The sequence below is a fragment of the Ursus maritimus genome, unplaced genomic scaffold, assembly GCF_017311325.1.
Source record: "Ursus maritimus isolate PB19 unplaced genomic scaffold, ASM1731132v1 scaffold_5, whole genome shotgun sequence".
In the NCBI taxonomy this organism is placed as follows: domain Eukaryota; kingdom Metazoa; phylum Chordata; class Mammalia; order Carnivora; family Ursidae; genus Ursus; species Ursus maritimus.
The window spans coordinates 1,272,800-1,287,406 of NW_024426663.1; the positions used below are offsets into that span (position 1 = coordinate 1,272,800).

General features: G+C 42.1%; 1 long non-coding RNA gene across 1 annotated transcript in view; it reads left to right on the plus strand.

The window, feature by feature from the left end:
• The window catches only part of LOC103675791, a 51,789-nt gene extending 42,705 nt beyond the window's left edge, over nt 1-9,084 (plus strand). The window contains exon 3 of the long non-coding RNA XR_005832377.1: nt 8,942-9,084. This is a non-coding gene — a long non-coding RNA (uncharacterized LOC103675791). The remainder of the gene's footprint in view (nt 1-8,941) is intronic.
• The last annotated feature ends 5,523 nt before the right edge of the window (nt 9,085-14,607 follow it).

The following is a 14,607-nucleotide window of genomic DNA, read 5'->3' on the forward strand; positions in this document are numbered from 1 at the left end:
GAAAGAAACTAGAGCACAAAGGAAATCGAATTAAGTTGACAAGATCTCCAATGGATGATTAGTAGAATTGGCAGTTGCAGATGGGTTAGTTATTCTGCTCACTAACTCTTAGAAATTTAGTTCTTCTTACATACATGCATGTTATGTCACTATCACAGTGTCTTTGGGGAGTTTGCTCTCCCCCACTCTCAGTCCATTTGGTTTAGATAGGGCTCACACTAGGAAACTCCAGGGATGGGGATATATTTCAGATCAGATTAATGACCATACCACTTGTCTTTAGTCATAGTGATTGGTTCAGAGTTGGTCACAGGGTCTAAAGTAAGCTAATGCTGTCTAAATGGACTTGCTAAACTGGTTTAGATCTTTTCCATCTTTTTACAGAAACCTTGACTGAGTATAAAGCAGATACTGAGGAAAACAGGGCTGTGAAATAGAAACACAGTGTCCTGATGATATCATGTAAGACCCTGGGTCCAACTATTCCAAAGCCAAATTCGTCTCTTAAATTCCTAGTTATATGTGTCAACAATTTCATTTTTGTGGCTAATTTATTTTGAGGTTGGTGTCTGTCATTTCCAACAAAAATATTCTTCTTTTTCATTTTCCTCTCTTCTTCTACCTTTCTTTTTTCACTTTCCTTCCCTTTCTTTTTTATCCTTTCTTCTCTTCCTTTCCCCCTTACTTAAAAGGTCCTCAAAAGAAACTCCAGCAAATAGGATCAGGTCATACAGGACACTGAAAACTAGGATAAATGTTGGACTTGATTATGTATACCCTAAAGCTTTTTTATTTTGGAAATAAATGACATAAGAGTTGTATGTTAGGATGATTACTCTGGTAGAAGTGAAAAGTAAACATTGATGAATGAAGAGAATACATAGATGAAGAGTCCAAACTTAGAAGGGAGAGTTCTTGTCTTGGAGTGTTAATCTACTGGAATAGAGATATAGGGATAGATACAAATAGTAATAAAAATCTTTGAGAGAAAGGTGGAAATTGCTAACTAATCAAGTAAGAGAGATAAAGGAGAGTTAAAAATGATTCTGAGGTTTTGAGTACATAATGACTGGGACTTCGATGCAACAAAGGATTATTGTAAATAGAGAAATGGCAGGGGAGGTGAACTCATTGAAAGTGAGTTTTATTCTTGCTGAATCTGAGTACGGGCTTAAAGAAACAGGTTTGGAACTCGGAGACCTCATTGCTGAAAATACCAATTTGGAAGTCCTCCTAATGAAAGTGGTCTTTGATGTTGTGGGCTAGAAGAGAATGTTTTAGCCAGCAGAATGTATTTCACAAAAAGAAGCATAACTGAAGCCTAGTGTATAGTCACAAATGATAGCTATTATTATTGTTGAAGAGTGAGCAATAGTAGGGTGCTTTATTAACTTGGTATTGAATTCACCAGGGGACAGAATGGAGATGGAAAAGGGGGACCACTTGTCAAAGCTGCGTAGAAAGTAGAACATGCTCACTTGCCGTTATTTGATAGCACAAACTGCTCTGCCACAAATGAAAGACACCTGCAGTGTTGCAGATTAGTACAATGCAGCCAAGACACCAGGAAAAGCAACAGAGCCTATTTTAGGGACTGTTTTTAACCAGCGTCAGGGATCTGAGTGATGACTCCATCACATGTGATCATGACTCTCACGTATCAGATGGGAACGCAAATCTCATGAGACTTTCTGAAGTGAGAAGATGCAGAATACCCACAATTGAAGCAAATATGAGTCATTTTTATTTTAGTGTTATCTGATGTCATTCTCAATAAAAATATTAAATGATATTAAGCATTTTATAGTAAGCGTCAGAATTAAAATTTCATTAACAAGTAGCTGTCAAATGCTGGCCAACAGTTTTTCCTAAGATGACTACCATTAAGAAAGTAAAGAAAATGTCTTTTTTGAGGCTAGGTTAATAAAATGATTTTTATGAGAATATGATAATGCCTTATAGAATTGATCTCTGACACAGGTATTCTTAACACTAAAGAAAAAAAAAGTTTTGTTAGTCTACCAAATGTTGGACTGAATGTACCAAGAGTCAAATCCTGAGTCCATACGTGGTACAGAGTGAACAGTAGTGAGTGTATTATTGTGTTCATATAAAAGTTGAACACATTTAGGAAGGAACATATTACTAAGTGGATAGAATCTGTGTGGACAATAACAATGTAAAGATTCATTTCCATTGGTTGGATTCTCTTAGGTCAACGTCTTAAATTACTTTTGAGACATGTATGCCATGTTCCATGCCAGAATCACTAAGGCTTTTAGCTATTAATCCCATTCCTAGATGTCCTGTCATAAAATTCTAATACCAGCTTTGTATTCATTAACTGTAAAAAGTGTTATGGACTGAATTGTATCCCCCACCGCCAAATTCAGATGTTGAAATCCTAGCCCCCAATACGTCAGAGGGTGACTGTATTTGGAGACTGGGTCTTTAAAGAGGTAATTAAGTTAAGATGAGGTCATTAGAGTGGGCCTCATCCCAATATGACTGGTGTCCTTCTGAGAAAAGGAGATTAGGACACAGACACAGAGGGAAGACCACGTAAAGACACAAGGAGAAGACTACCATCTACGAGCGAAGGCGAGAGGCCTCAGAAGAAACCAACCCTGCTGACACTCTGATCTTAGACTTTTAGCCTCCAGAATTGTGAGGGAAAAAACTTATGTTGTTTAAGCCACCCACTCTATGGTGCTGTGTTATATATAAGAGCCCTAGCAAATGATTTTGAGCTTTCACTTCAGGTATTAAACTCTTGATTATAACAAGACAAACAACCAGAAAATAAGCCTGATAATTCCCAGATGATTTTTGGTGATTTCCTCCTTCACAATTTGCAGTTGCTTTGGAAAAGGAAAGTTTGATGTCCATTTATTTGCTTGTAACCCAGAGGTTGTGGGGATCCCATAGTCACTCTGGTTTTTCCCAGCAACATCCTTGAGGTGGGAATCCATTTGTTCCTTATCCCAAAAAAGAAACTCATTTCATAAAACATAAATATACATGGCAGTGTACATTGAGTGAGTTTCCCTGGCTGGCAGGCAATTCTCTATGCTCTCTATATCGTCAGATGTGACTGCCGGAAGAAAGAGGCACTATCTTCACGACTCCACTGGGAGAGGACAACTGGAAGCTCATGCCTAGAACTCTTGACCGCTGCCCTGTGTGCCCGTCTTCTGGGCTACTTGTTGACCTATAGTCTTTCACTAGAACAAACTATAATCATGAGTATAATGGTCTTAATGAGTTCTCTGAGTCTTCTAGCAAAGTACTGAACCTGAGGGTGGTCTTGGGGAAATGCAAACTTGAAGTTGGTGCCAGAGATGGTCTTCAGGACTCCCTTCCGACCCACACCTTGCATTACGTGTCAAAAGTGAAGGTAGTTTTAAATACTCCCAGTCTCTGCACTAAGTCATTCACCTTTTCTCTCTCTCAGAGCCAGGGCCCATCCTGTGATGGAGTAGCTGATAGTAGGTGGTAGGGNAAGTCACACCTGCTTTTGTTCGTCCCTCCAAGGCTTCTGTAAGTTGTAAGGGAAGGGAGCTATAAGTCCCCTGAGTTCTTTTCTTGTGAGCCTGGAACATGAGGAGATACACAAAGAGACACTCTGACCCCCTTGTCCATAGACCTCATGCCTTCCACAGCTTGAGAGAGCAGGGGGAGGACAGCAGCTACCTGGTGGGCTGACAGGCTAGAGGGTGTGACCTTCAAATCAGGAAGTGGAAAAGGGAATAATATTTTGATAACGTTTTTTCCTTTTATTTTTTCTTTGATCCCCATCCTTAAACTCAATTCTGTTCTTGGTATCTCAAGTCCTCTTTCAGGTGAGGTATATTAGATAGCTTTATCATAAAAGGTTGGATGCTTTAAATCAACTTTTCAATTTGTGTAACAAGTGAATTTACTTTGGAGAAGTAGCTTCATTATGAAAACCTATACTGTGCTTGTAGAGTGGCTAGTAATGGGAATTCTCGGAATGAATGAATTCAAACTTAGGTGTATGGTTGATTTCCATTGTTGCAGTTATATTCTGTGTTGTACACATGTTGTAGTTATGTTTTTATTAAGTTGCCACATACACGGAATTAGTGAATACTGAACCATTGCCTGGAAGGAAAATGCATGGTTGATTTCCTGCAAACTGCTGGTCACAGCATTTTATCGACTGATCAGTAGACATTCTTGTTTTATGTATGCTTCTGTATAAAAACATTCTACTTAATAAATTGTTGATTCAATAACTTTGAACTCATGGCCAGTAACACTCTAACTTAGGCCTGAGAGAAGCTAATCTAACACATTTATTTTCTCCGTAAAACACATCACAGCCTTCTTGCACTCAGGAACGCTAGACAGCATTTTGACACTACTCTTGGGGCCCTTTTAAACAGCAAAATCACCAACAAAAAGCACAAAACTGTGAAAAATGTGCACTAACTGGATCATGAAAAGGATACCTCCTTACAGTGTGAGAGCGGAAACAGAAGGCCGAATACAGCCTTGTTTGACCTCAGCTGGGAACTTGCACATGGGGCAACTCAAATTTTTTGCACTCTGTGCATGCCACTAATGACCACAAAAGTGCTACAAGTATTGATTTTGGGCCTACAAATAAATTTTAGCAAGTAGGCAAATCCACAAATAATGAGGATTGACTCTATCGTCTGAGGAAAATGCTGATTACTGTAAAATGTCTTTAAAAGGAAATTGGTACTTTGGTTATGATGGTCATGTGTCTGTGAGAAACGAGAGCTTCTTACATTTTCCCCCATCATTCCAAAAGGGACAAGGCTGGAATCTCTGCCCCTTTGACCTACTGAATGTGTCAGCTGTGTGCTAGGAGAAGTAGTCATCGGTCTTGGTGAGGAATTTGTTTTGTTTGCTAGGACATATGCTGTGCTGGAGGACAGATCCGTGGACTCTTTGTCAGGAATAAAAGTAGTTGCGAGGAGAGGGGCGGTTTCTAGGTACTGTTGACAAAAATAAAGATCTGTGAGTCTGTTGTTTAGATTATGAGTAAGGTAGTGAGATCAGAGCCTCTATAGTGATGGACTAATCCAGACTGCTTTTCCAGCCACCGTAAGGTATTGACAGTGGGGCTCCACTCTTTTTTTCCCTCCACTGTAGACTCTGCTTCTTTATATTTGTTACAGAGACACCATCTTTCTTAATTGTTTTGTCAAAAGGCTCAGAGAGTATGATCTGCGGGCTGCTGACTGCGGTAGATGGAGGCTTCAATCAGGAACAATAATAATGCTAGCGAGTACTCCTGGAAGGCTTTTGATGCTCTAAGTTCTGTTTTCAGCCCTTTACATGTTTGAAGGCACTTCATCCTTAGCATAGGCCTTTGAGGTTAAAAATAGTTCATTCCCAATTGGTGGATGAAGAAAACGAGGCCTGTGTTAGATCATTTGCTCTAGAAGACATACTTAGAGTAAGTGGCAGATTCAAGACTCCAACAAGGCTGTCTTCTTACAGAGACAATGCTCATATACTGTTCTTTCTCAAGGAGGAAGTGAACTTTGAAAAATTTTAAGTTCAAATTTCACTTGTCCAGAGGCTAAGATTAATTTTTTAAATTGAATTAAAATCGTAATCTATTATAAGACAAAAATCAGATGCAGTTACTGGCAATAATACCTCACAGTGTAGATTTGGATAGTTTAGGTTTATAGGATACTATGTAATACTGTTCGGTAATCCGATGACCCATATGATGACCCTCTTGTGCAGCAGTAGGAGAATTGGGAGAGGATGTAAGGATCTGTTTGTGAAGGTCTTCGTATCACAGGCAAGGAGTATGGACAAAGAAATGGAGCATCCAGTGAGATGGATAGTGAGGGACAAAAGTCTGGCGCCCTCGGGGAGGATGGCCAGGGATGAGTGTGTTACTACAAGAACTCAGAGGCTACAGCCAGGGTGACTGGTAATCTAAGAAGGGCTGGACAGACACAAGGCCAGGGGAAACTCTGAGGGAAAGCTGAGCCAGAGAGGAGTGTAAAGGCAGAGGGGCAGATAGATGCGGAGGTTAGATTACATGAGCAGGACAGGGCAGCCAGAATGGGTGCAGAAGTCAGCACAAAGAGCATTTCAAAAGGGAAGACTAAAAAGTCAAAAGTGGGTCAAAAGTCAGAGGTCAGGAGCGCCTGGGTGGCACAGCGGTTGAGCGTCTGCCTTCGGCTCAGGGCGTGATCCTGGCGTTATGGGATCGAGCCCCACATCAGGCTCTTCCGCTATGAGCCTGCTTCTTCCTCTCCCACTCCCCCTGCTTGTGTTCCCTCTCTCGCTGGCTGTCTCTGTCTCTGTCGAATAAATAAATAAAAAAAAATCTTTAAAAAAAAAAAGTCAGAGGTCAGCCTTGGTCAACCTAAATCTGAAACAGGAAGGTGAACTGGAGCCTCAGACTGGTAGGCCCATTGAGCCCACAAGTGGTGTGGGTGAGAGGCTGGTGCCAACCCAGATGGAGACCTACATGGTAGGATGGGAGGAGGGGGAGATGGGCATAAGGATGGAAGTAGAGAAGACAGAAAAGTGCCCTCTACGTGTTTCTAGATAGAATTGGAGACCTGGGAAGACATTATTCCTTTGTTTGGGGAAAATAGACGGGTCCTTCAGTTACCCAAGAGTTCTATTTTGTGGTTTACATGGCTGCTTTATCTTTAACCAGAGCTATGTCTCCTAAAACTTTGTTGCTTTTCTTACGAGGAGGGATGGTTAATGTTTCTTTACTCTGTGTGTAGTAAAATAGCTGTGCCTTACTTGGACACTTGTTCCCTAGGTAATAGACGATTTTGTGGGGGGAAGAAGGGAGTAAATGGAGTAAATGTTGAGAGCTCTGTACAGGAACTTTGTATTTGAAAAGGAGAGTAGGAGTGCTCATTACTTTATGCTGGGGAGGAGATCATAAAAAGCGTTGAAAAGGCTTGAACAATTCAACTTTGATTCATCCGCTCAGTGAATTGTGGTCAAACACACTTATCACATGCAGGATTCTCCTAACTGTGGGAATTACTCTAGTGAGAGAGACAGATAGGACCCCTGGACTCCGGGAGGCTACATTGATTTGCGAAGTTAACCAAATAAAGTTCTCTTCTTAATTTTCGGTGTCCTTTAAAACTGAAAACCTCAGCGTACTGGAGTACAAATTCTAAGCTCTGCTGTAATTATGTCATGGATGATAACAAGACCTTCTTCCTTAATTAATTAATTACGTAAGGCCACTCTCCTCTGAAGGTGAAAGGTACTGTTCTCCTGAAGGGGCATTACTATTGCCAGTTATCTTATAAAGAAATTGGTCCTAGAGTAGAAAATGACGGGGAAGTAGATCCTGGACCATAGGGAAGGAGAAACCATTCTCTAGGGGCCTCAGGTAAGACTAGTTTCCAAGGGCAAAGAGTCAAGAATATTTCCATTGGTGGGAATAAGTTGGTTCCTGTCCATGGAAGCAGCTCTTGAATTAGTCAGGGAGATACCTGGATGGGCCTGGAGCTGCTGACTTTGAAAGAAGTCAAGGCTAGTAGGATTGTAATTTAATTTCTTTGCTATATTTCAGTGACTTTTCTATGCACCTTGAGTAGAAAAATTGTCAAAAGTTGTCCCTTGGTCTCTGCTGTCTCCGCAGGGAATTAAGAGGATACATAGTTGTGCACTGGGGACACAGCTGTGAGGGCAGCATGGCAATGGCTTCTGTACTGGGTTGAACAATGTCCCCAACTTCTTGTCATCCCCAGAACCTCAGAATGTGACTTCATTTGGAAGTAGGGTAATTGTAAATCTAATCAGTTAAGATGGTCACTCACACTCGTTAATCCAGTGTGACTGGTGTCTGTATGAGAAGAGGCACAGAGACAGACATGGAAGAGAATAGTGTGGAAGACAAAGATGAGGCAGAGATTGGGGTGATGTGTTTGAGCCATGGGGCACCAAAGATTGCGAGCAACCTCCAGAAACTAGGAAGAGGCAAGGAAGGATTCTCTCCTAGAGCCTTCAGAGAGAGCATGGCCCTGCTGGCCCCTTGATTTCTGACTTCTAGCCTCTAGAACTATAAGAGAATTAATGTCTGTGGTTTAAGCCACCTAGTTTGAGATCCTTTGTTATGGCTGCTGCAGGAAACTAATATAGATTCTTATTCACATGTGCCTGGGCATAGCATTAAAATGATAGAAAGGAGATTATACTCTTTTATTCTAAGATGTACATTTTACATTTCTGAAAAAGGGGTGGACAGTACAATTGTAGTCTACATTTTTAATGTAATTGGTGCAGGAATAATCTTCCCTCAAACCAGGTATGATCTTATTTTTCCCCCATATTTCAACTAATTTTTATTTTATTTCATTGAGATGGCAGAAACTTAAACTTCCCTCATTCTCTCATCCCCCAAGATTTGTAGCTACATTTCAAAGTACATGTGTAGCAAGTATGACAGTGTAGTAGGAGGTAAGCCTATATGTGTCTGGACAGCATCTTCCGCTGCTGGGAATGCCCATCCTCCCCTCTGAGTGTCAGTCCTTGGTCTCTGTGGGTCAGTGTTGAGATGGTCTTGTTCTTTTGCTCCTGGACCTCCAGGTCCTTCGGTGTTCTCTACTAAGTTCAAACAATACTGGGGTATGGAGATCTCTGGGGTGTTGTCTAAGGTCCTATTTCCTATACTCAATAAACAGCTTTTCTCTTTTTGTGTTTGGGGATTGACTGGAATACTTCTTTTTATCTCTGCTTGCTGCTGTGTCACCTCCCTCCCATGCGGTTATGAACACAGCTTGGCTGCTCTGAGTGTAAGGCAGGGAAAGGGAAAGTGGGAAAATATTGGGAAATTGTTAGTTAGTTTTTAAAAAATACTGTACATCTACATTTCTCTTCTAGAAAAATAATTACTAAAACTACCCCCAAAAGAAATCCTACATAAGTACTCCTTCTTTTCTAGGTGGCCCTCTCAAGCTCGTCCTACCTACCCACCTCAACAGGATTTGGGTCTTCATCCAGAATGTGTTCTTCGAGAACAGTAACTCCCACAGGCAAAGCAGCATCTGGCCATGTGGGTGATCTATTCTCCAGCCTCTCAAAGTTGTGTAGGTAAGTCTGGCTAAAGTTACTGCCTCCCTCATCCGGGGGTTGTTGCTTATTCCCCTAGGAGGTTCTCTGTCCTTCCAAGACAGTTGTATTGTCTCCAGGTTGCTCAGCCACTTGCACTGACTGGCACAGTGTCCCACCTGGGATAAACCTCTATTGGGTTTCACATAAATCAGGCACTAAGCAGCTCACTGCTTAAGGTAGTAGGCAGTGTGGACTGGTTCCCATTCTAGAACTGCAGCAGGCACAGCTTCTTTCTCCTCAGAGTCAAAGAAAAGTCCTGGAGCCACTTGCGTCAGGCTCGAGGGCCGAGGACGGCTAAGGCAGCTCCTCTCATGGACCCTCTCTGGTTTCGGAGGCCATCTAAGCCTTCCCTAGCTTCTAGATTAGTAGCTGTGGGTTTTCTTTATGAATGCAGTCTACCATGCAATGTCCATCTTTCCCTCAAGCAAAGGAAAATGAATGGTGCAGGTGCCCTTCAGCTCTTAGACGTCTGGGACTGAGCAATACCCTTCGTGGATTTGCAGACCAATTGGATATGGGAAGTTAGGGCAGGTGTAGATGAGAATCTCTCCCATCAGAGAAAATATGGAACTTGGACAATTGGGGGTGATGGGTGTGGGTGAGAAAGAATGTAGTCATTTTGTCCTTGACCCAGATGGCAATACACTCTCAATGAAGGTTTATATGTAATGGGCTAACCATGTAAGGGGAGAGCTAACAGAAGAAACCAGGAAGGAGTCTAAACGGATTTACCAGCCATTATGGTCAGTGCACAGTTGTAGCCTCAGAACCCCATCCTTTTGAAATTTGACCACTCAAAAATTGTTCCACAATTACTTGATTTATTTTCTTTGGGGGATCCCTTTTTAGATACCAAATACTTTCCTAAATGATAGGCTAAGAAAAAGCATTTGTGTCCTCACTTGATTGGAGTTTAAAAAGCAGTCTTCCTTGCAGTGGGCACGGTAAAGCAGTGGGACTCCAAGACAGAGCCATGGGGATGGAGGGGGAGGGTGTGGGGTTCCTCTCATACCCACGTGCGTATATTTCTTTCCATAAATCCCATTTCTGCTGAAGTCTTAAATGGCTGGTGGTTTGATTTTAGGAGGCAAGCGGTTATAATACTAAGAAGTCAGAGGCATTCTGGGCTTGTCAGATTTGGTCCCGCCCCAGGGCAGAACCATCTACCTTACGTGACATTGTCCGGTTGGAGCCGACTGCTGGGTGATCCTCCTACTTAGTTAGGGGTGTGAGGTTTCCTTCACTTGTTTGTGGGGCTTAATAGAAGGATAGAATCCAGGGACCGGCACTGCCGGCCAAGAGGACTTGGCTTCCTTGGCTGTACTGGCTGTATCACTGGTGAATCACTTGACTTTTAGCTAGCATTGGTATGCTAATTTGGGGTCTTATAGACCAGATACCGATATTTCAAAATTCCCTGTAAGAGGTTTTTTTCCCCTTATACCAAATATGTGAGAGGAAACATTCATTCACCTGAAATATTAAAACCAAAATTTTAAAAGGAGAGGGGACAGGTTTTTGTTTTGTTTTGTTTAATGAGAAAGAAGAAACTAATCCTTTTGGGGAGAAGCACTCATCTTTGAGTAAATGTGCGTCTTATTTTGCTACTGATTGCACATTGGTAATTCTTGACTTGTACCATTTCTGACTTGAAATCCAAGTCTAAATTTAGATACTTTGGATTACTCAGATAGTGGATGTGGCAGTGTCTCTGTAGGATGGCTATGATATTTTGAGTATAGTGCTGGATTATTTTGATCATTCATGTTAATACATTCATTCAATGTGTTGTGATGGCTGTTTCTCATCCACACTCATGTTTCCCTGTGTTCTGAAGGACACTGATGTCTCAAGAAACACAGGTATTTTTGTTGGGGGAAGGAGGATGGAGGGGGCTGTCTCTAGTCACTTTAAATTTGAGAAATTCTGAGTTAAACAAAAGTTAAGTAGATTTTTTTGCTGAAAGACTTCCCCAGAGTCTTTAATATGCTATGTGTATATTTTGACTTTCTACCTCCCCCCTCCCTTATTTGGTAGGATATCTGTTAATATCATGCAGGATACTTTTTCTGTAAGAGAGTTTGGGAAAACTACTCGATTCTAAGCACACAGTGAGATGCAATTGTTAAATCATGACCAGAGGGATTTTAGCCTCTCACCAGATGGTTGCAAAGTAAGGCCCTGGAGCAACTGTTACCTCCATTTTTGGAAGGCCTTAGGAGAAAGATGTCTATTTAGCTCAAATAGCATTATACAGTCTTTTTAAGAAGGAGAATGAACCAGAGAACCCTATAATTCTCTTGTTCTAGAATGCAGTCTTTTAGAACATTTTATCAATTAATGCACCTTTGTCTGAAAATGTTAGACTAAATCTTAAAAAAGTGTCTCTGCTATCTACCTTTGTGCAACAATTACCCCAGTATCTAGTGGGTTAAAATGACAAATGCCTCACCGTTTCTGTGAGTTGGGAATTCAGGGGTGACTTAGCTGGTTTTTCTGGCTCAGAGCCTCTTACCAAGTTGGAGTCAGGAGGTAGGTGGAGACCGCAAATCTCAAGGCTTGACTGGGGCTGGAAGGTCTGCTTCCAAGATGGCTCACTTACCTGTCTGTTGACTGGTGACCTCGGTTCCTCACCATGTGTACTTGGCCTTAGGCTACTTGTGTGTCCCCATGGTGTGATAGCTAGCTTCAACCACCATGAGTAATCAGGAGAGAGAGGGAAGAGGAAGTCATAGTGCCTTTCATGATCTGGTCTCTGAGGTTGTATAGTGTACCTTCTGCTTTATTCTATTTGTTAGAAGGGAGTCACTGAGGGGCGCCTGGGTGGCTCAGTCCTTAAGCGTCTGCCTTCAGCTCAGGGCGTGATCCTGGCGTTTCAGGATCTAGCCCCACATCAGGCTCCTCTACTAGGAGCCTGCTTCTTCCTCTCCCACTCCCCCTGCTTGTGTTCCCTCTCTCGCTGGCTGGCGCTCTCTCTGTCAAATAAATAAATAAAATCTTAAAAAAAAAAAAGTGAGTCACTGAGTCTAGCTCACACTCAGGGGAGGAGATTTGGGCTTCACCTCCTATACAGAAAAGAATGAAAGAACTGTGGACATAGGTTAAAGCTACCGCAGAAGGTTTAAATAACAAGGATATGAGAAGGGGCAAAAGAGGGCAGCGCCTAGATGATTTAGTTCAGCAGATAAGTGCCATCATCAAGGATCCAAGTTCTTTCCATCTTCTGTTCTGCCATGCTCATTGACTTGGCTTTGTGTTCAGGTTAGTTCTGCACATAGTTGCCAAATGACTGCACAAATACTGGCTGTCATGTCTAGTCACAGCAAGATCCAGAAGAACAAATGGATTGCATCTTTCTTGTGACGTGATTTTTCCATTAGGAAACCTTCCCTGGGCGCTCTCGGTGGCTTCCTGTCTTGCGAGGAGGTCAGAACTCTGTCATATGCTCAAGACTGAACCAATCACAGGCAAGAGGAGTGGGATTGTCATGAATGACTTAGGTAGACTTATGTAGACTTGGGGGTCAGGATATGTGCCCCGAGGGTGATCCTGAAACAGATTAGGGTTCCCTTTACAAGGAATAACGGGAGATGACTACTGTGTCGACAATGAACAGGTAGCTTACTGTGGATCCTTCAGCTCTTCCCATAATGGTCTTCTAGTCACCATGCCATTTGCACAGGGCCCCATCACGCCTTTTGTAGAATATAAAGCCTTATACTTTAGACAGAAAGTCAAGTCTAGGGAACCCCTCAGTTGTTCTTTACATAAAACTCTTTATAGTAAAAAGTGTAAAAAATTTCAGAAAATGTAATCTCAAAACACCTTAATAATATTCAGTGTTGTTAGAAGAGAGGGGTTAGAGATTAAACTAAATCTACCACTCATAAGGGAACTATTCTATCATTAGGGGTATGGGAGGGCTCCATTCTTCTCATTTGGGGTTAGTAACAGAGTAGAATTTGCCATTTGTCTTTATGGAAGCCTAACATTGAAAAAGAAATCTTGAGCTGTGTATTAAATGGTCTAGTATTGAATCGGTTGTCTTATGTTTTATTTCCCCTCTGTTTCATACTCCTCAATGGTCTTGCTAAATTAGAGCCCCACAGAAGGCATAGCTCTTGCCTCTCTATGCTCCTGAGACCTGCAGAGCTATTCAGGTTTTCAGCATTGCTCGCCCAAAGTGAATCTCCCCAGCAGTTTGTCATGCCTCAGCTTCAATCTGTTTTAGTCATTTCATGGAGTTTTACAATTGCTGGACAACTGCCTGAGACAAATTCAAGGGAACTGAAGGGAGAGGAAAAAGCAAAAATAATCTGCCTCTCTTGGGAGGAAGGCTAAACTTGTTTAGTTCAAAGGAATTTGGTTAGGTCCTTTGCATTTAGTAGGTTTTCCTTCCTTCCTTCCTTCCCTTCCTTCACTCCCACCCTTCTTTCCTTTCCTTCCCTTCCCTTCCCTTCCCTTCCCTTCCCTTCCCTTCCCTTCCCTTCCCTTCCCTTCCCTTCCCTTCCCTTCCCTTCCTCTCTTCCCTCCCTTTCCTCTCTTCCCTCCCTTCCCTCCCTTCTCTTCCTCCCTTCTCTTCCTCCTTTCTCTCCCTCCCTTCCTTCCCTTCCCTCCCTTCCTTCCCTTCCTTCCCTTCCTTCCCTCCCTGGTTCACTCACTCACTCACTTATTTAGCTTTGGGTCTACCTAAGGGCTTCAGTTTCCAATCACTCAAGGAATAAGTGAATGACTGGGAGTGGAAAACATTGTTTGCCACACAGGAAATGCCTTGACAAATTGAGTAACATAGGAGTTCTAGTACACAGAATTGATTCCCTAAGGATTTTGCCAGCCCTGAAACTGTGAACGTTGTCGTGCAGATTTCTTATTTCCTATAGAATTCTGTGTCAGTCATGCACATGTTAAGAAAAAGAAAGATTTTTTTAAAAACATCAACTTGACAACAATAAGGGAATGTAGCTTAAAAGCATCTAAATATCTGTGGCCAGCACAAGCTCCTTAGAGCATGTGGTGAGGAAAGGCCCTTAGCTGGAGGCCAGACCTCTGCAGACGTGGTTTGCTAGTGTTGGCTCCCGAGGCCGACCATTGGGGAAGGTGGAGGACTAAGGACTCCTTCACTCCTTAACCCACTGGCTCTCCTCTTTAAAAAGCTTTGGCAAAATTCCTTACTATCTTAAGGTTTGCCTCGTTTTGGATTATCTACTTGCTCCAAAAGGCATAGCACTTTATAAAATATTCATGTCATTTTACAAGTGCAATATTTTGCCAAGATTAATTTGGAACCAAAGGCATTGTAGGATCCCATAAAAATTTAAGCCTTCACAGCTAGCTACCTGTTAGTCAACCCAGTAGTCCTTTCCTTCTCTTCCTTTTAAAAGGAACTCTAATCTGTTTCAGTGTGCACCTTAGGACAGACATGCTGACCCTAGCTCAGCAATACATCGGAATCTGTATAAGTCATTCGTGGCAATCCCACTCCTCTTGCTTGTGATT